Genomic DNA, 23411 nt, shown 5'->3' with positions numbered 1-23411 from the left:
GTTTGCGAGGGCTAGGGAGTCTTTCATTTTCACGCTCTTCGTGGCCCTTGTCTTTCTTTGGCCGATAACTTCATTTTTCGAATTGTCGGACCCCTTCCATATTTTCCCTCTGATTAGTGTTAAATAGAGGATGGTTGCCTAGTTGTACTTCCTCTCAAAACAATAATCACCACCACCACCACCTCAGGGGCTCTGAACTTTGGAGCGTGGGTTGGCGACCACGGGGCCCTTAGCTGAGTCCTGGCATTGCTTCCACTTACTTGTACCAGGCTCCTCACTTTCATCTATCCTATCCGACCTCCCTTGGTCAACTCTTGTTCTTTTCCGACACCGACGTTATTAGGTTTGCGAGGGCTAGGGAGTCTTTCATTTTCACGCCTTTCGTGGCCCTTGTCTTCCTTTGGCCATATCTTCATTTTTCGAAGTGTCGGACCCCTTCCTTTTTTCCTTCTGATTAGTGTTATATAGAGGATGGTTGCCTAGTTGAACTTCCTCTTAAAACAATAATCACCACCACCACCACCGCTCTGAAATTTGGAGCGTGGGTTGGTGACCACGGGGCCCTAAGCTGAGTCCTGGCATTGCTTCCACTTACTTGTGCAAGGCTCCTCACTTTCATCCATCCTATCCGACCTCCCTTGGTCAACTCTTTTTCTCTTCCGACCCCGACGCTATTAGGTTTGCGAGGGCTAGGGAGTCTTTCATTTTCACGCCCTTCGTGGCCTTTGTCTTCCTTTGGCCAATATCTTCATTATTCGAAGTGTCGGACCCCTTCCATTTTTTCTCCCTGATTAGTGTTATATAGAGGATGGTTGCCCAGTTGTACTTCCTCTTAAAGCAATAATCACCACCACCTCCACATGTCGTAAGAGGCGACTAAAAGGGGCCTCAGGGGCTCTGAACTTTCGAGCGTGGGTTGGCGACCACGGGGCCTTGAGCTGAGTCCTGGCATTGCTTCCACTTGCTTGTGCCAGGCTCCTCACTTTGATCTATCCTATCCGACCTCCCCTGGTCAACTCTTGTTCTTTTCCGACCCCGACGCTATTAGGTTTGCGAGGGCTAGGGAGTCTTTCATTTTCACGCTCTTCGTGGCCCTTGTCTTTCTTTGGTCGATAACTTCATTTTTCGAAGTGTCGGACCCCTTCCATTTTTTCTCTCTGATTAGCGTTATATAGAGGATGGTTGCCTAGTTGTACTTCCTCTCAAAACTTTAATCACCACCACCACCACCTTCTATTTTTCCCTCTGATTAGTGTTATGTAGAGGATGGTTGCCCAGTTGTCCTTATTCTTAAAACAATAATCACCTCTACCACCTATCCTACATGGGAAAAGTATGTGTCATCCATCACGGCACATACTCCGTCATCACAAGTGTGGACAAAACTCCGCCGTATTGTCGGAGTACAGAATTTGCCCTCAGTACACGGAATCTCCACTAATGGAGATATAGTTACGATTCCTTCAGTCATTGCCGAACACATCGCGTCACATTTCGCAGCTAGGTCCAGCTCTAGGATATACGGCCCTGCATTTCTTCCAATTAAGCGCGAAGCAGAGGCACACCATCGCTCTTTTGCCTCTAGTGCTTCGCATCCCTACAACGTGCCCTTCACGGAGTGGGAGTTGCGGAGTGCAACCGTGCTATGGAGAGATGCGGCTCCTGAACCGGACAAAATCCATAATCAAATGCTTAAGCATTTGAGTGATTAAGCATTTGAGTGACAGATATCTCAAGGATATCCTCACCCTATTCAACAGAATATGGAGTGAGGGAGTGTTTCCATCTCAATGGCGTGAGGGAATTGTGATACCAATTCCCAAGTCAGATAAAGATCAAAAACTTGTAGATAGTCATAGGCCAATATGCCTTACAAATGGCCTCTGTAAGCTATTTGAAAGGATGGTTAACCGGGGTCTTGTGTGGGCCATAGAAAAGGAGGGTCTCTTGTCTAACTACCAGTGTGGTTTTCGCTCTCATCGGTCTGCCACTGATCATCTGGTCAGACTGGAGAGCGCCATTCAGGAGGTCTTTCTCCGGAAGGAACACCTAGTAGCCGTGTTTTTTGACCTGGATAAAGCTTACGACACTACCTGGCGATATGGGATTCTCTCCACACTACACCAGTGGGGATTTCGGGGAAATTTACCCACGATTATTGAGAACTTCATATCCCTCCGTCTCTTTCGAATCCGAGTAGGGAATGCATTTTCTCAATATTACGTTCAGGAAAATGGAGTACCTCAGGGATCGATACTGAGTGTCACGTTGTTCGCAATCGCCATCAACGGCATAGTTGCCGCTGCTGGGCCCGCAGTCGTTCCTTCGCAGTATGTAGACGACTTAGCTCTACATTACAGCTCCGGAAGGGTGGCGTTTGCTGAGAGACAGCTACAGCGAGCTATTAACCGAGTCGACAGATGGGCCCTGCAACACGGTTTTCGATTTTCAGCAGCGAAAACCTCAGTTGTACACTTCTGTCGACGTCGGCCTGTGCATCCCGAATCAGAGTTCCGCTTGCGAAACAGTATCTTACCAGTGGTTGACACCTGCAGATTCCTGGGTCTCCATTTTGATAAGAGACTTACGTGGCAGCCCCGTATCCGTCAGTTGAAGGTTGCCTGCATGAAGAGACTTAACATGCTTATGTTTCCCACGGCACTTCGTGGGGGGCTGACCGTGCGGTTCTGCTACGATTTTACACGGCGACGGTCCTCTCCCGGATTGACTATGGAAGTGCGGCTTATGGCTCAGCATCAAAATCTACGCTGAGCCTTTTAGACATTATTCACTGTTACGATGTTTTGGTGGACCGGCAGAGGTGAAAGAAGGTGCTGGGATGAATAGGTCTCAAGTTACGAAATTAAGTTAATTTAAAATTTAACAAAGGTTATATTTTCTTTTCAAGATCAAGAAATAACAAGTATAACAGGTACTCAGTAGCATATCAACAAATTAAGAATGTACAATTGCAATTTGTTAATGGATTTGGGCTTCGAGCCCCCAGACACGCAATCCTTTAGCAATGAGCCCAACTTTACTTATGTCCAAAGTTCAACAAAGGGGCAGAAAACCCCAACCATGCCAAGGAGCACTAGCTCCCAATTACCCAGTTAAGCTTGCTCGAGGCACACAGAAACCAAATTTAAGAAAGAGCAACCCGCTCTCAAAGTTCAAGCCTATTCAAAGGCCACACCAAACTCTACCTTCAAGCTGCCCTCCAGGCACACAAGAACAGGGGTAAAAATACCCAACCTACTGAGGCCTATTCAGTAAAGAAACAGGATAATTACATGGCCCCAAAATACCAACATGAGTGGAGGCGTAACTTGCACTCCTAATACACCTTTTTAAAACCTACTTGGCACTAGGCCGCATATGCAAGGGCTAATCCCATACTACAGAGGTGACACGATAGAAAACTTTATTACATTACGAAGAGAAGGGAACCTGTTATGAAAACGTAGTCACCTCAAAACAAAATGAATGGGAGCTCGAGAGGGTTAGGCACTCTCTATCCCAATTTGTAGTTAAAGAGACAGAATTTATATCAAGTGTCTTTTACATTTTAAAGGAAAGTTACATGATAAAAGTTTCGAACCTGCCCCGAGGGTTAAACTGCTGAGCTAGCAAGAAAAGAAGTTATTAAAAGGCCATTACCTTATGGATGAACTGCATCCCGAAGAAAGAGGCGCTTCCCGCCCCCTGCTACATAATCACACTAGGATAGATGTTACTGAAGTGGCCAGGAAACCAGAAAATCAGCAGTTTATATAAACTCGTGGAAAATTCGAGACGTTTCATGAATGATTACAACCCGCCCACAAAATTTTATTGGATAACAGCAAAAACTAATACACCAGACGAAGAAGAAACATCTTATTGGTGGAAAATTAATTACAGAAATTCCTCATTGGTCAAATTCAAAACTGGCGGAGAGAGAAGGGTTATACTGCCAACCCAAACAATGACTGAAAGAAATTTAACAAAGAACAAACTTATGAATACCAAATTTCTTCAAAAACAAAGTTCCTTCACTTCGCACTAGGGTGCACAATTGTAGTTCTTAAGTAGTGCCATCTAGAAGAGAATGTTCACACTTCTTACTACAGAGAAAACAAAAACGAATCAAAATCGACATAGTTCAGAACACTTCAAAATTTACAGTAAAGACATCTTCTGAGAAATCTTAGAATTAATGTGGTTGTTAAAGTTCAGGCTTTCTCCAGTAGAGGAGTTTCGACTGGCGCAATGTTTGAATTAGCGGCGTGGAGGTGTACCGCCCGGTACAGCCCTCCCCCCCAAAAGTCCTTCCAAGGGGTGACACAGAAGAACACCAAATTTTGTTTTAAAACAAGGTCCAAGTTATGATGTTGGTATAGAAATTAATTGCAGAAGGATTCACAAAAAGGTTTTCTTAAGGTGGTTTGATCCAGTTTCAAAAATCTTTGTAGTAACTTTTGATTAAATGTTTTTATGCTGTAGTAGTTGAATTCAGAAAGAAAAACTTTTAATTCTTGAGAGGGAAAAAAAATTTCTAAGTTCACCAACTGTTGCAGTTGAATCCAAAAATTGTAGTGATTGTGGATATGGAATATCCATGTCGCTGGATAAGTACATTAGTTGCCAATTACTTTGACGGCGAGACCAGCCGCAGCAGTTTGTGTCCAGAGGAGGCCGCTCGGACCCCTCAAGTACCCTGAGATACCGCTCACCCGCACTATAAGAAGGATAGTGGTGGAGATGCACGCCGTACTCGCGACGATTGTTTACCGGCCGCGGGCAGTTTGTAGGAGGTGCGCCGCACATCAGCCTTGGCCGGGAGGAGGGCCCGGCTCGCCGTACACTGGTTGACCTCACTGAAGTAGATCGGGCCCGTGCTCCATTCCAGGAGCGGAACGGCGCCGCACGGCTGCGGGGGCACTGAAACATTAAGATCTCGGCGGCAGAATTTTTGTTGGACAGAAATGTTTTTAGGGTACAGTCTTTGTGGTGAGGCTGAGGGGCCCGCGGCGTGGAGGTTTTATTTCATTTCAATTAGCCACAGGTGTGTTTGAGCAGGAGGCGGGAGCATGGTAATGGCCATGGCGAGGACAGGATAGCAGTTTAACTGGTCGGGGGAGATTGTACAAAAAAATTTAATACAAGAGACCTAATTCCAGGGGCAGAGGGCCTAAAAATGAAACAAAAAAATATAACCTTCCGAATTCTTTCAAAATGTAACAAAAAAATAAAAACCAGCTAAGTTAGCGCGGAAGTTGCACAGGTTACACCTGCTACAGGTGAACCCTAAATATCCTCTCGGTGGCTGGATTGCTTAATAATAAAGTAACGGGTGTAAGGAAATCAAGAATAATACATGGGCCATGAAATCTGGGGGCAAGCTTGCCCGCGGGAACCAAATTCTTGACCATAACCTGGTCGCCTACCTTCAAATGGGTGGGTCTCCGTCCACGATCATATCATTCCCTAACCTTTTCATGAGACACTTTAAGATTGGCTTTAGCCTTCTTCCAAAGATCTTTAATATTATCAGGATCTATTGTCTCAGGTAGAATGTCACTAAGAGACCAAAGGTTAGAGAGCGGCGTGTTGGGAACAAACTTGAACATCAAAGAAGCTGGAGTAAACTTATGAGATTCATGAACCGCCGAATTCAAAGCAAAAGCTAACCAATGCAAGGACGTGTCCCACCTAGAATGATCCTCGTGATGATAGGCAATAAGGGCCGACCTCAGATTACGGTTGACCCGTTCCGCTAGAGATGGTTCAGGATAGTAAGCAGATGTTGTTACATGCGATATGGACAGATTAAAACAGAATTTACGAAAGAGATTAGATGTGAAAGCTTTAGCATTGTCAGACACAATATATTGACATGGACCAAAAGAACCAAAAATGGAATTTAAACAAGAGATAGTGGACTGCGCGGTAGCCACCTTAGTGGGAAATAACCAAGAAAATCTAGTAAAACCATCTACACACACAAGGATAAACTTGTTGGCATTCCCCTTTGACTGGGGAAAGGGTCCTACGTAATCTATGTAGAGACGTTCCATGGGGCGCGACGCTTGATGAGAAGACAAAAGCCCTTGCTTAGTTGACATGGTAGGTTTACTAAGCCAACATGATTTACAAGACTTTACCAATTCACGGATTTCTCCGTCCATACCCTTCCAGATGAACATTTCACGAATCTTTTCTCGGGTTTTGAAGATGCCTAAATGCCCCCCTAATGGGGTCTCATGATAGTACTTGAAGATCATTGGTACAAGAACAGCTGGGACTATAAATTTCATTTTTGATCATGCCTCGATGGGCAACATAAAACCATTCCTCAATACATAAGGGACGACATGTTCCCCAGAAGAAAGGGTTTCCATGATAGGGGCCAGCGTTGGATCTTCACGCTGATGTTTTTCAATACCCCTAAACAACATGGGAGCATCAGTCAGAATGGCATAAACCTCGGGTCGGATGAACTCGGGAGGTGAGGAACTATCGACCAGTTCATGGGTCTCTACATCATTGGAAAACATACGTCTTAGTCCGTCTGCCACAACATTTTCAGTACTTCTGATATGCCCAACATCAAATTGGAAGGCAGAAATTCGGATGGCCCACCGGGCTATACGACCAGTACGACGCGGCCTACCTAAGACCCAGCTTAAGGCTTGGTTATCAGTTTCCAAGTCGAACTTGACATGTTCCAGATAGAGACGGAAGTTTTCTAAAGCAAATAAGACTGCCAAATCTTCGAGCTCATAGATGGAATACTTGGCTTCTTGAGCCGATAGAGTCCTAGAGGCATAGGCGATGGGTCGCCTCCCTAGTTCAGTCTCTTGAAGAAGGACTGCAGCTACCGCCGACGACGACGCGTCGGTTTGGACGACGAATTTCTTGGAGAAATCGGGCATAGCCAGAACAGGGGCATTACACAGAGCTAATTTGAGATCTTCAAAAGCGGCTTGTTGAGAAGGTCCCCACTCAAATTTGACGCCTTTCCTACGTAGTAAGTTCAAGGGCGCCGCTCTATTGGCGAAATTTGGAATAAATTTCCTGAAGAAATTCACCATACCAATGAATCTGGCAATACCTTTGATGTCCTTGGGAGGCTTGAAATCGCAGATGGCCTGTGTTCTAGAGTGATCGACTGCAACCCCATCGGACGACACAATATGCCCTAGGAATGACATGGAAGGCTTAGCGAAGGCGACCTTGGACAACTTCACAGTCAACCCAGCCTTACGAAGGCGATTGAAAACTTCTTTCAGATGATCTAGATGTTCTTCAAAAGTCTCCGAAAATACGACGACATCATCAAGATAGTGGTACAAGTACTCAAATATGACGTCGGAGAAGACCCTATCTAGCAGTCTCGTAAGTACAGCTGCTCCCGTGGGGAGCCGAAAGGTACACGGTTGTATTCATACAAATTCCAATCCGTGGCAAACGCTGTAAGATGTTTAGATTTTTCAGCCAGAGGAATTTGATTATAGGCCTGATTCAGATCCAGGATGGTAAAGAACTTAGCGTTCCGAAACCATGAAAAACAAGAGTGAAGGTCTGGAAGGGGCACAGATTGTAACACCACCTTCCGATTGAGAGCCCTATAATCAATCACAGGCCTGAAGCCACCTTGGCGTTTCGGAACTAGAAAAATAGGTGAAGAATTCGCCGACTTAGAGGGCCGAATAATACCATCCTTTAACATTTGATCGATGATTTCTTTCAATGCCTTCATTTTAGGTGGAGATAGTCTATAAGGTGGAAAACGGACAGGAATCGAATCCGTGACCTCAATTTTGTATTCAATAAGGTCAGTAACACCAAGAATATCCGAGAACACCTCTGGAAACGGCTGACACAGCTTACGAATACTATCAGCCTGCTCCTCAGGTAGATGTCTAAGATCTAACAACATCTCATCCCGGGTAGGCGAAATAGATGAACATGATACAGAACTACACTTTAACAAGGGGATTTTACCATTAGAAGCAAATTTGAATGTGCACGACCTACTCTGAAGGTAGAGCACCAGACCAGTGGCATTGCTTCCACTTACTTGTGCCAGGCTCATCACTTTCATCTATACTATCCGACCTCCCTTGGTCAACTCTTGTTCTTTTCCGACCCCGACGCTATTAGGTTTGCGAGGGCTAGGGAGTCTTTCATTTTCACGCCCTTCGTGGCCCTTGTCTTCCTTTGGCCGATATCTTCATTTTTCGAACTGTCGGACCCCTTCCATATTTTCCCTCTGATTAGTGTTATATAGAGGATGGTTGCCTAGTTGTACTTCCTCTTAAAACAATAATCACCACCACCACCACCAGACCAGTGTGGGACATGAAATCTGCTCCCAATATAATGGGGCAGGACAAGTGCTTTGCCACAAACAATTTAACTTTCCAAGTAAATTTAGAAATCCGAATTTTGGCATGTAAAAAACCTAAAATTTCTAATGGAGAAGAATTAGCCGAAACATATTGAACTGAAGATGAGCCATAGTCAGGAAGTTTACAAACAGTTTTCAATTTGGATACCATTCAGCCGAAATAATAGAACACACACTGCCTGAATCTAATAAAGCTGTTACAGGTTCATTATTTAATTCAATTTTGAGAAAAGGAACAGGTGCGGGGGTATCCGCCGCAATCCTAAGACATTCTTTGGGACCTTCAAAAGATAAATTTGAAGACAGAGTTTTCCCTGTAATTTCGACATGATTACTTGGGGCTGAGCCTCGAGAAGAAGGGTTCGCCGACTCAGCCGAAGCCCCTAGTCACTTATTATTATTGGTCTTGGTGGTAGTTGCACCAGAAGTTGAACAGGAGGGAGTGCTGTTAGCATTAGGGCAGTTCTTGGCAATATGTGAAAACGCGCCGCATTTAAAGCAACCTTGGGATGAACTTGCTCCATTATTTGTCCTACTAGATTTGATCAATGGACATTTATTGCGAAGATGGTCAGGCGACCCGCAAGCATAACATTTACGGGGTGTGATGGGTCGGCGAGGAGGAGGCCGAAAACTACTAGAGGATGGAGGGGGTTCTTTCGCGACACGCAACGTATCGGCGTATCTGACTCCTTCGGCTGAGACAGCCATAGCCTCTAACTCAGCGAAAGTTTGCGGACGCGACGCAAAACACAAGTATGATCTGTAAGGTGGTGAAATACCTTCTAAAATAGCCTGAACAATTTGATCTTCAGGAAAATGTTGGGCAAACACCCTAGTGTAAAATTTGTCTTGGATGAAGTCTGCCACTTCTCATCCAACCGTTGTACTCGGTAATAGTACCTTTGAATGGGCGATGACCTAGCTCGAGCGGGGATAAAATTTGCCAACAGATGGGCATGGAAGTCTTCTATGGATGACTGTTCCGCAATTGCCCTAACTATTTTGTCTGAGAGGACACCAATGGAATAAGGGTAAATTATCTGAAGGGTTTGACACGAGACAGAGAAAAAACAAGGGCATGATCTTGGAATTCAACTAAAAATCTTAAGACCGGGCGAGTTGGCCGTGCGTGTAGAGGCGCGCGGCTGTGAGCTTGCATCCGGGAGATAGTAGGTTCGAATCCCACTATCGGCAGCCCTGAAAATGGTTTTCCGTGGTTTCCCATTTTCACACCAGGCAAATGCTGGGGCTGTACCTTAATTAAGGCCACGGCCGCTTCCTTCCAACTCCTAGGCCTTTCCTATCCCATCGTCGCCATAAGACCTATCTGTGTCGGTGCGACGTAAAGCCCCTAGCAAAAAAAAAAAATCTTAAGAAACCAATAACATCAGTAGTGGAGTTAACAGAAAACTTGGAAATACCTCTAAGTAACATAGCTAATGGATGGGGTAAACTGCCAAAACCAGGTGACATAGTAGAAAGGGGCCTAAGTGGCGGAGAAGCAGATTCCGAAGGTGCCCTATTTAACACAAAGGGTGGAATGGACGTGCGACGATCGGACTCGGTTCCTAATGGGGCAGATGTTCGTTGTGTAGTCGCCTCAGTACTACTTCCTTCCTCTATAGAGGAATCCTCCACCTTTACGATATTTACGACCATAGGCTGGTCGATTTTGAGAGTCGCAGATCCAGATAACAACTGACTAACCTTACTCGACATTTTGGACAAGTTTTCAGCAAGGGCACTAGCTTCCTTAACCTGAAGGTCATTTAACTTCAGAGACAATAGATCGCATACCCTGTTATAAAAGTGGTACAACCTGGCCTGTACTCTTTTGAGTTGATTAGGAGATGGATCACTTACTTCAAAAAAAACTAACTACAGATGCTAGCTCAGTAGTATTATCATTGATCATGGAGAGAGCGTCGTCAATCTCTTTCTCTCCCAAAGTTGCGATGGTAATCGGCAAATCAAGGGAATCTTTTAGCTTATTGGAATCGACTGCAACCGTGCCTCCAGATTGAAGGTTTCTGAGAGATAATTCATAAATTAATTCTTCTTTACGCAAATAGAAAGGATGGAGAACCTTGCGAGGGCCGGACATGATGACAGAAATTTTTTAGAAAAAATAAAAAAAATTCCAGCAGCTGAGAAAATTCTTAGAGTTCGAATTAAAAACAATGTTTAGCCGTCAAAGGGGGCTAAATTGAGACCCATTCAACCACGCTCTGCTACCACTTGTTACGATGTTTTGGTGGACCGGCAGAGGTGAAAGAAGGTGCTGGGATGAATAGGTCTCAAGTTACGAAATTAAAGTTAATTTAAAATTTAACAAAGGTTATATTTTCTTTTCAAGATCAAGAAATAACAAGTATAACAGGTACTCAGTAGCATATCAACAAATTAAGAATGTACAATTGCAATTTGTTAATGGATTTGGGCTTCGAGCCCCCAGACACGCAATCCTTGAGCAATGAGCCCAACTTTACTTATGTCCAAAGTTCAACAAAGGGGCAGAAAACCCCAACCATGCCAAGGAGCACTAGCTTCCAATTACCCAGTTAAGCCTGCTCGAGGCACACAGAAACCAAATTTAAGAAAGAGCAACCCGCTCTCAAAGTTCAAGCCTATTCAAAGGCCACACCAAACTCTACCTTCAAGCTGCCCTCCAGGCACACAAGAACAGGGGTAAAAATACCCAACCTACTGAGGCCTATTCAGTAAAGAAACAGGATAATTACATGGCCCCAAAATACCAACATGAGTGGAGGCGTAACTTGCACTCCTAATACACCTTTTTAAAACCTACTTGGCACTGGGCCGCATATGCAAGGGCTAATCCCATACTACAGAGGTGACACGATAGAAAACTTTATTACATTACGAAGAGAAGGGAACCTGTTATGAAAACGTAGTCACCTCAAAACAAAATGAATGGGAGCTCGAGAGGGTTAGGCACTCTCTATCCCAATTTGTAGTTAAAGAGACAGAATTTATATCAAGTGTCTTTTACATTTTAAAGGAAAGTTACATGATAAAAGTTTCGAACCTGCCCCGAGGGTTAAACTGCTGAGCTAGCAAGAAAAGAAGTTATTAAAAGGCCATTACCTTATGGATGAACTGCATCCCGAAGAAAGAGGCGCTTCCCGCCCCTTCCTACATAATCACACTAGGATAGATGTTACTGAAGTGGCCAGGAGACCAGAACATCAGCAGTTTACATAAACTCGTGGAAAATTCGAGACGTTTCATGAATGATTACAACCCGCCCACAAAATTTTATTGGATAACAGCAAAAACTAATACCCCAGACGAAGAAGAAACACCTTATTGGCGGAAAATTATTTACAGAAATTCCTCATTGGTCAAATTCAAAGCTGGCGGAGAGAGAAGGTTTATACTGCCAACCCAAACAATGACTGAAAGAAATTTAACAAAGAACAAACTTATGAATACCAAATTTCTTCAAAAACAAAGTTCCTTCACTTCGCACTAGGGTGCACAATTGTAGTTCTTAAGTAGTGCCATCTAGAAGAGAATGTTCACACTTCTTACTACAGAGAAAACAAAAACGAATCAAAATCGACATAGTTCAGAACACTTCAAAATTTACAGTAAAGACATCTTCTGAGAAATCTTAGAATTAATGTGGTTGTTAAAGTTCAGGCTTTCTCCAGTAGAGGAGTTTCGACTGGCGCAATGTTTGAATTAGCGGCGTGGAGGTGTACCGCCAGGTACATTCACCATAGTGGAGCAAGGCTGGAAACGGGTGCTTTCCGTACTAGCCCCATTCCCAGCCTACACGCTGAAGCGAGAGTTCCACCATTACAGATAAGGAGGCAGCAGTTACTCCTCACGTACGCTGCCAAAATGCGAGAAATGCCGCTACATCTGAGCTATCACTGCATCTATCGTGCCCTATACCACCAGCGGTGCCAAGGCCGGTCGAATGCCACACGGCCGGTTGAGTTCCGAATTGATAGCTTCTGTCTTGGTTTGAATATTGATATCGGTGGTTGTCTTGAACAAACTCTTAGCGAGGTACCTCCGTGGTTGGTTCCGCGACCGGATATACGTCTAGATCTGCTGCGTGGACCCAAGGTGAACACGGATTCCTCCGTTTATCGTCCCCCTGTGGGTGGGGGGGTAGAATAACACCCACGGTATCCCCTGCCTGTCGTAAGAGGCGACTAAAAGGGGCCCCAGGGGCTCTGAACTTTTGAGCGTTTATTGGCGACCACGGGGCCCTTAGCTGAGTCCTGGCATTGTTTCCACTTACTTGTGCCAGGCTCCTCACTTTCATCTATCATATCGGACCTCTCTGGGTCAACTCTTGTTCTTTTCCGACCCCGACGCTATTAGGTTTGCGAGGGCTAGGGAGTCTTTCATTTTCACGCCCTTCGTGGCCCTTGTCTTCCTTTGGCCGATATCTTCATTTTTCGAAGTGTCGGATCCCTTCTATTTTTCCCTCTGATTAGCATTATATAGAGGATGGTTGCCTAGTTGTACTTCCTCTTAAAACAATAATCACCACCACACCACCTCCGTTTATCGGAGATATTTCCAGTACTTTCACCATTATGCGGGTACGAGACTTATCTTCACGGATGGTTCTAAAATCGGAGATAATGTTGGTTGCTCTTTCGTCATTGATGACATGAGCAGGAAGATCTCTCTTCCTAAATTACGTAGCGCGTATACTTTTGAAACCTGTTTCTCGCAACACCCACTGGTGTAGCAGATACATGACCTTCTAGCCAGGTTATGGGATGCTGGCACCAGAATCAATTTCGCGTGGCTTCCAAGCTACGTTTGGATTGCGGGGAACGAACTTGCGGATGAAGCAGCATAGGAAGCTCACGTTTACCTCCAAGACCTGTCATTGTACCTGCTAAGGATATTTGTTCTCAGCTACGTCGAACTATCTTGGCGTCCTGGGAATCGGAGTGGCTAGATATGCGAACTCCCAGCAAGCTGAGAGCAATTATGAAGACAACTACCGTGTGGCGTCCTCTTTCCGACCTTCACGGAGAGAGGCCATAGTACTGTGCAGGCTGAGGATAGGTCATTTACGATCCGCGCTCTCTTATCTTCTAAGGAGGGAAGACCCGTCAGTGTGTTCTTGTGGTGACGACTACACCGTGGCCTACATCCTCACAGAGTGCGCCGATCTCTCTTGCCTAGGACGGAGCCTTGGCCTGCAGGAAACACTCGAACGCATACTAGCCTATGACGTGACTACTGCTGATCTCGTCATCCGCTATATGTGCGACAGTGGACTTATCAAGGGTATATAAATTACATGTGTACTGTTACTCAGGGAACGTACGTTCCCTTTTGATACGTTAGTAATCCTTTCGGCCTTATTCTATAATTGTTTTTTGTTCTAATTTGTACTGCGTTTCCAAATTCCTTTCTTGAATAAATAAGTTTGATTTATATTTTAATTTTTTCCCCACTTATTTGTTCAGAGAGGATATTTACCTCGTTGTGCTTCCTCTTTAAACAAAAATCACCACAACCACCATCTGCAGTTTGCACTGCGTGACGTGGCTTATGTGTACGGATTCGTTAAGCTCTCTGCAGTCTATTGAAACCTTCTTCTCGCAACACCCACTAGTGCAGCATATACATGACCTACTAGCCAGGTTAAGTGATGCTGGTACCAGAATCACTTTCGCGTGGCTTCCAAGCCACGTTTGGGTTGCGGGAAACGAACTTGCGGATGAAGCTGCAAAGGAAGCTGTACTTTTACCTCCAAGACCAGTGAATGTACGTACTAAGGATATTTGTTCTCAGCTACGTCGAACCATCTTGCGTCCTGGCAATCGGAGTGGCTAGCTATCCGAACTCCCAACAAGCGGAGTGCAATTAAGAAGACAACAACCGTGTGGCGGTCCTCTTTCCGACCTTCACGGAGAGAGGCCATTGTACTATGCAGGCTGAGGATTGGTCATTTACGATCCACGCTTTCCTATCTCCAAAAGAGGAAAGAGCCCCCAGTTTATTCTTGTAATGCCGACTTCACCGTGGCCCACATCCTCACAGAGTGCACCAATCTCTCTGGCCTAAGATGGAGCCTCGGCCTGCAGGAAACTCTCGAACGCATATTGCCGATGACGCGACTACTGCTAATCTCGTCATCCGCTTTATGTGCGACAGTGGACTAATCAAGGGTATATCAATTACAAGTGTACTGTTACTCAGGGAACGTACGTTCCCTTTTGATTCGTTAGTAATCCTTTCGGCCTAATTCTGTAATTGTTTTTTGTTTTATTTTGTATTGCGTTTCCAAGTTCCTTTGTTGAATATACAATTTTTATTTATATTTTGAATTTCTTTTCTACTTATTTGTTCATAGAGGATGATTACCTCGTTTTACTTCCTCTTCAAACAAAAATCACCACCACCACCACCTAAATAGGAGATAGGCAAACTCATTAGAGTAGTAACGGGCGACTGGAAAATTCCGTTGCTAGATTAGAACACTCCAACTAATCAGTCGTTCTAATCCAAGTTATTTATAATGTGTAATATAGACTAACAAATTCACCCTAAATCAATTCTTCTCGTTTGCATAATTGAACCAGCGAGGATGTCGTGTTGAACGAGACATCATGCCATTTGCCTGGTATTCACCGTGTACGGCTCAGAACTTCCAGATCGTCGAACGTCGAGTGAGAATCCAGCCACCATGCAGGCGACTCACCAGCAGCTGAACCGGGGACACAACGCCGCTGAAGCCATCATGATGTCTGTGTAAATCCTTGCTTGCACCCACCTGAGGAGCTGTTTCGTGTTGCAGAAGTGTTGAGTACTCTTTTAATATTTCCTTAGCATGAAGATAGTATCAGCATTTAAATACTAAATCAGTAATTATGCATGTAAATAGTTCCGAACATAGATTGTTTATACCCTGTTTCAGAAGGATGATATTATTATTTTTATTTAATGGGTTTTTATAGGGCATTTTGTTCATGGTTTGTAATAATCATTTTTATTTCCATTTTTAACAATGGTTTTTGTAGTGCATGACGTAATTTTAAGGCCTTAGAGTGAGTTAAATGTGAAGTGCTGTAAAGTAAAATATTTTAAATACCCATTAAATGACTCTAATCATCACCGTTTCATAAATTAATATGAGTCGTCAAAGCATTCTCAATTTGTGTATTTGCGCACCTCACATATGAGATAGGAAACTCCTTCTACCTATAATTTAAGACTACTGGACAACGGATGAAGACATGGCATTGGGATATATTTGTGTGTTATTTAGCTCGTGGGTGAATGGTATAATTTTTTCCCGAGTGGCAGAGTTTCATCTTTAGAAAGCACGTGTCGTGGTACCGAGAGGGAAGGCGAAGATTATTGTGCAGGCTGTGGTCCTAAGGTTGAACTGAGAAATAAGATGAGAATTTTCCCCAGTGTGTAACTGATAAGTGCGAAGTGGCATACCGCGTAATAAATGTGATGATTAAGGCTAGATTAGAGCCGACATGCGATATTGCTACGGATAGTAGCCGGGGAAATGATGAGATGAAATAATTGTCCGTGAGAGTATGAATACTAAGAGGAACCGAGGTGTTCGGTTATCCCCAGATATTGAAAGCAAGGACGGCTGTCAGCTGATCCGTGAATGTTTGCCCCCGACGAGGGTGAGCCTGGGCCAAGTTCGTTCCACCGTATTGGGGACAGATTGCAGGTAGCTAGCTTATCCTCTTCTCGATACAACGATCACATGCCACAACTTTACCGCCGTCGCATAGATTCCAGTGTTCATTAGAGGAAGAATACCACAATTTTCCTTTCATAATTATTTAAATCGTGTAGAGAATTTTAGGTAAAATATACCCCATGTGCCTGAAGACCTTGGGTTCATTCTCAGGAGACAGTGAGAGCCTAGTGCTCACTGTTGCCAACTACAGATGGACTGCGCTATCTGTGATTATTCTTGGGAATGTGAAGTGTATATATTCCTTGTCTTTTCTTACAGGGAGTGCCAAAATCGTTGCCTACGTTATAATACAAGGCCTGGAAATAGAGCCCGTAAAACGCTATGGAAGTGGTTACACTGAAGTTCAATGCCGGGCCGCTAGGATCGCTAGCTTGCTCCCTGTTTACCAGGCTCGCGCCTTTAAACGTGTTCATTAACTGAGTTGGTTGTGAATGTATTATGTATTCGTCTGATGTTGAGCATTCGCAGTTCCAGTCATGGTTTATTCACGAGAAATTAAATGTAGTGGAATTTCGTTTCACAAGTTTCCAGTGAATGTTCAATGTTCGAAACATTATACAGAGGAAGTATTACCAAATACAGTAGAGACAATACACGACACTTACGGATTTCGCCTTGCTAAAATGGGAGACAATTCGACGGTGGCGCTCCTAGTGACTTGACCTGAACAAATCGCGCTAAATTCAAATATCAATGGAAATGTATATACGGAAATGGATAAATAAATTACGTCTAGAAAGAAAGTGGTATTGAGATATTAACTTCGAAGTTGCTAAAGCAATTCTGGATAAATGAATTAAGAATTATTTAAAAGGTTATTATTCAAAGACTGAAATTAGACATATAAACAAGGTGTGAAATGGACTGTTGTGTAATGGCTTGATCTTTCATTTATGCATAACTTTTTTAGCTTTAGCATACCTGCCTGAAATCTTACGGTTGGATTTGTCTTTTTTCCCGATTTAAAAACATTGTATCATCACATTAAGACAATTGTCAATAAAAATATCGGCACATTCCTTACACATATGATGCAATGAATTAACATTTAACCCTCTACTGCATACTGTTGCCATTAGTCAACAAATAACTTTTTACCTGTGTAAATGGATAAATATTATAGACAGAGGTAGTTTTACGGCACACCTTCAACTGTACAGTCAAACACATATTCCAGTGATGCCTTGTTTTTTACATAAGACAAAACACCCCTACAGCCAAAGGTACTCCTTCCACCCCGTCAATGTCCACGCGAACCAACGACCGTTTATTTTACGTGGGCCCTCCCCATCATATTACCACAGGTTTCAGGAGTACCTCTGCCTCAACCTCAAAGACATTACCGACCTACGGTCGTGCAAGTATACTTGCGCCTTGCAATACGTACCCATATCCAGCAGGCAGTAATGTTCGGTCTTTGAATGTTAAAAGCTTAGCGTAAAATCGTATAAATATTCCAATATGGCAATTTACATCACATACGAGTGTTCAACTATTAGGCCCAGTTAAGAATTGCTGGTATATCTAAAACACTGAGCGTATGTTGAACATTAAAGCTTGAAATTTTCTTCACCAAACGGAAACGAAAAATAATTCATGCAGTAGAGGGTTAATAGCTGGACAATTTTCCTCTTAACATGAAGCCTACTAACAGAAAGAAAATCTATAAAATCCCGGCTTTAATCTGAAAAGAGGGATAAAAGAAAGAAAAGTTTGAAAATGTTGTCGATAGTGATGCTTTGAGGAATATTTACGTACAATTAGAGTAAAAATGTAACATACCCTTGGCTGTATAGTCGAGGATTTTTAAAATCGCTGGCCTAGAAATGATCTGAACAGATCTTATAATTCTTATACAAGCGTAACGTCCCTTCTTTCTTGTACACTTTATCCAAATCGCTTCTGTGACATTTCAAAACCCACAGATCACACCTACAACAACACATCGGTATTGAAGGTTAACTGCTGCACTATACAATAAAATATGCGTATTATATTTTAAGCCCGTTAAAACATGGGTCGAGCAGGTCAGAAGATTATGAAGTACTATAAAAATCTCTGTCACTGGAAGAATATATATGCAAACACAATATTACTTACATGTTCTTGTCACGAGGGAACCTGAAGAACGACCGCGCATTTTTCTCTACTTCGTAATTACTGCAGCCAAACACAGCACATACCTTTCCCCTCATGTTGAGAGGAGATATCAAGGAATGACGCACGCTATTATTTAATTATGTCAACTCACTGAAAACGCATAAATAACACCAAAAACTTCACACAAAAATACACGTGCTCTTATGACAGAATCAGTACCGTTCAGGTCTATCCGCTAGAGTGAGCTCCAATAGCTGTCCCTCGATATCTCGCTCGGTGTCGCGTATTGTCTCTACTGTATTTGGTATTACGCATGAGATACGACTTCAAGCTGATCGAAGTAGGCCTCTGTTCCTAAGTTTTGATCCGAGTTACGTCATAAGAATCGGGCGATCCCAAAATTTGTCACTGGACTTTTTTTTTAACTATGCTACCGTGACCGGCAATCATTTGAGAGGCATCTTCAAACTCAGAAATCGTAAATTAGGAAACCAACGAGGAAAATAATTTACCCAACAAATTTCACGAAAATGAATGTAGCAAGAGCTAAAAATATTATATTTTACCCTGAAACAATCTCTGGTTTGTAAAGTATGGAGGTGGTTTTGTTCCGAGAGCATAAAATACAGTTTAAAATAAGCCATTTGTTTTATGGAGCATTTTATTAAATTGTTCAATGAGCATAACGTCTGCAACACCTCACATGGGACATATTCAGGAACGAGAACAAACGAGCATCTTTTAACCGGGCGAGTTGGTCGTACGGTTAGGGGCGCGCGGCTGTGAGCTTGCATCCGGGATATAGTGGGTTCGAATCCCACTGTCGGCAGCCCTGAAGGTGGCTTTCCGTGGTTTCCCATTTTGACACCAGGCAAATGCTGGGGCTGTACCTTAATTAAGGCCACGGCCGCTTCCTTCCAACTCCTAGGCCTTTCCTAACCCATCGTCGCCATAATACCTATCTGTGTCGGTGCGATGTAAAGTCACTAGCAAAAGAAAAAAAGCATCTTTTAGTACTGAAGATGAACTCCTCAGTCGGTTAATTAATGATTCCCTGTCATATATTAAGAAACATAAAATGCATTTAGAGAAAGCAAAAAAGAATCATGAGAGAAATGTACCAGGCATAGATCTTGACTACCGGTACCCAGTCCACTGTGGCCTGCGTAAAATACCTCATAAGTATACATTTGCATTATGCATTGATAAGGAACCTAACGAAATATGACATCGAGCTCTTCTTCAGCTACCTAAGGCCAAGCGGAATACAATGACATTATGGTTCGTGTGGCAAAAGAAAAGACAGACTGTAAAGGCTGTTTAGAACATATCTGTTCTCCAGCTACTCAAAGTCCAACATTGTGTCTTATTCGTTTTCAAGATCGAGGAGCCCTCAGATACCGAAAATCGTCTGTGGCACTTCTGCAGTGAACGACGGAATTTGTCACTTCCGCTACGCAGTACTTGTCCCGAAGAGAGTTACTAAAAGGTGTACGTTTATTTTTTTCAAAAGACATGTTCAACAATGAAATTAAGTGTGGAAAGTGTAAAGGCGACACACCACCTCTTTTTCTACTATGAAAATTTCTGAGACAACATTGCTTTGAGCCACTTAAGTAGAAGAGAGAAAGTTTTGAAACTTGATAAGAAGCCCCTCGGAAGCCCCCTGTGGGTGGGGGCGGTAGAATAACACCCACGGTATCCCCTGCCTGTTGTAAGAGGCGACTAAAAGGGGCCCCAGGGGCTCTGAACTTTTGAGCGTGGGTTGGCGACCACGGGGCCCTAAGCTGAGTCCTGGCATTGTTTCCACTTACTTGTGCCAGGCTCCTCACTTTCATCTATCCTATCCGACCTCCCTTGGTCAACTCTTGTTCTTTTCCGACCCCGCCACTATTAGGTTTGCGAGGGCTAGGGAGTCTTTCATTTTCACGCCCTTCGTGGCCCTTGTCTTCCTTTGGCCGATATCTTCATTTTTCCAAGTGTCGGATCCCTTCCATTCTTCTCTCTGATTAGTGTTATATAGAGGATGGTTGCCTAGTTGTACTTCCTCTTAAAACAATAATCACCACCACCACCGCCCCTCAGAAGGAAAGTTTTGAAACTTCAATGACATATCCAAGCCAATGCAGCACCGCTCTATAAATAAAGTACTGTCAATACTCGCAAAAACATTCAGTTCCTTTTATTTAGGATATACTTTACTTATTGACATATATTGCCATGCGAATACAAGGGGGCAAGACCGCGATCCTAGCGGCTGAATGTTGAACTAGGAAGCAACCCGTTTCCACGAGTGCATTTCAAGGCCTTGTATTATAGCGTAGGGCCGTAGGCAACGGCTAAAATATTATGTTAACTGGATGTATGGGATGTTGGGTCACTACATGTGTTGTTCACAGGAAGCAACGTTGTTTAAGTCATGTCGTCTTATTTGTCAGTACAAGCCCGATGAAACAAGCACCTTGTATGATACCGTAGATTCATAGATGATGAAATTAGCTTGCTAGGTATATGACGTGATACGACCTTCATGTGTTCGAAAGTGTACTCATCATAACTTAATTGTTTACTTCAGCTCGGATATAGCAACTGGTTATTTGAAATGTGTCAACGTCATATGTCAATATTTAAAGATACCTGTGTACAGTGAAGTAATGAGTAGTGTGAAAGTGTTTATTTAATAATGAAATAATCAGAGAAGGGACGTCTTCTCGAGATTTAAAGGTTACCGAGTGTAAAATGCAGTTCAAAGAATAGACTTACCAACATTTAAAACACTCGGGATAAATTTGAATATATGTTTTTGTAACTTATAGTGAAATGGCATATCCGTACATATATTAGGCTAATATGTGTTTCCTTAGTCTAGTAAACTTGTGTTCACAAAAACATAGAATCATTCTTCTCATTCATTTTCCCCTACTATCGGCCTCAGGGGCTCAGAATTTTGGAGCGTGAGTTGGCGACCACGGGGCCCTTAGCAGACTCCTGGCAGTGCTTCCACTTACTTGTGCGAGGCTCCTCACTTTCATCCCTTCAATCCGATCTATCTTGGTCAACTCTTGTTTTTTTCCGACCCCGACGGTATTAGAGCACTCGAGGCCTAGGGAGTCTTTCATATTCACGCCCTTTGTGACCCTTGTCTTCCTTTGGCCGATATCGTCATTTTCCGAAGCGTCGGATCCCTTCCATTTTTCCTTCTGATTAGTGTTATATAGAGGATGGTTGACTAGTTGTACTTCCTCTTAAAACAATAATCACCACCACCACTCCCCTACTATAGAGATAATTAGTATTTGCCCGGCGCACCCACCATTGACCCGTAATGCTCTGCGACTCAGCTAGGATGTTACTCAAGTAGGGGAGATGGGACTTCGACGCCGGGTTGAGTTCGAAGCACTCCTCAAAGGTGCTCCATTCTAATATATTCATGTGCTACGACAATTTATTTATGTACTGAAGCCTTGGACAGGTGCAATACGTAATACCGTCGGGGTCGGAAAAGAACAAGTTTTGACGTAGAGAGTTCGGATAAGTCAGATGAAAGTGATGAGCCTAGCACAAGGAAGTGGAAGCAATGCCAGGACTCAGCTAAGGGTCCCGTGGCCGCTAACGCACGCTCCAGATTTCAGAGCCCCTGTGGTCCTCTTTTAGTCGGCTCTTACGACAACCAGGGGTGCCGTGGATGTTATTCTACCGTCCGCACCCACAGAGAGGCTGTTGGTGGGACGAAAAACCAATATTTTTGGTAGAGGACTCATCGCTATGGTGGTGGACCCCTATGGAGGGAGGGAGGGGGAGAGAGATAGAGAGAGACAGAGCACATCTCTCATTCACCCATCCCCTATTTTTCGTAAGGGAAGCTGGGAAAAGAGGACTACCTCTCTACCCTCTCCCCGAATTCAAAAAAGCATGAAGATTCTCTGAGTTTAGCCTTACAGCCTTGCGCGCCTCAGCTGTCCTGTCTGTGAGGTTAGCCTTGCCTTGCCCACTTTTTCAAATTCCGTGTCAAGATGGCAGCAGTGAAGTTGGCTGCATTTACTTGTTCAAGAAGTGCACGTGGTTAGGTCCTGTCAAGATAGCTGCTGTTAAATGCACGTGTATATTTAAATTCCGCGCCCCCACGTCGTTAAGGTGGCAGCAGTGAGGTTAGGCCCTGTCAAGATGGCAGCAGTGAGGTTAGCAACGTTCACTTGTTCAACAAGTGCACGTGGTTACGACCTGGCAAGGAAGGAGCTGTCATCCTGTCAGCTGTTTAAATTCCGTGCCCTATACGTGGTTAAGATGGCAGCAGTGAGTTTAGCGACGTTCTCTTGTCCATAAAGTAAGGTTAGGGTCCGTGAAGATGACAGTGGTCAAAAGCACGTGGCTTTGTTTACAAACAAGACCACGTTGCCGTGATATCATGATCACATGACCGGTGTCAATGACCTTTGGCCTGCGTCATTGATCTCGGATGATGACTCAGCAGAAAAAATGCTGACGCCATGTTTTAGAACCCCCCTTGCTCTCCTACTGTTGTCCACTCGAACCGGCCTGGCCTTCTCAAAGTTAACGGTCTCCTTCGTACGATCAAATCTATTGTTTGCTAAGCTGTGTTTGCGATGATGGGAGGAGCGGAGGACGAATTTGGGTGCAGGGCTAGTGGAAGAGGGTAGGGGCGTGGAGGGAGAGTGGTGGTAAGGTGGAGAGATGGAGGCGGGGTTTGTTTTTATTATGGAATATCTGAATATATATATATACGGAATTAACGTTTCGAGTAAAATGTTCCTTTTTTTCGTTGATTTAATTTAAATTAAGAGAGGGGTTCATAAATTGGTCTAGATCGATGTGAATGCTCTCGAGAATGTTGAGTAAGGAGCCTTTTTTTCTCATAATACAAGGTCTAATGAACTTTATCTATTGATGTATATTCGTGGCTGGATGTTTTATGATGTTCACTCATTGCTGAAAAACTATTATATTTGAGAGTGTTGCGATGTTTGGTGTATCTTATGACAAAATTGCAGCCTGTTTGACCTGCATAGCAGCAATTACAGGATTGACAGTCTAATTTGTGAACTCCGGAGTTCAAATATTTATTATTAATGTTATTATTGTTATTGTTAACGGCGTGTGGATTCAAAATGAGTTTGGAGTTGGTGTGGGAGGTTCTAAACACTATGTTGTGTTCTTTTT

Source organism: Anabrus simplex, chromosome 1 (genome assembly GCF_040414725.1).
Source record: "Anabrus simplex isolate iqAnaSimp1 chromosome 1, ASM4041472v1, whole genome shotgun sequence".
NCBI lineage: Eukaryota > Metazoa > Arthropoda > Insecta > Orthoptera > Tettigoniidae > Anabrus > Anabrus simplex.
The sequence above is the reverse complement of the archived record's forward strand: the minus strand, read 5'-3'. Positions refer to the sequence as shown.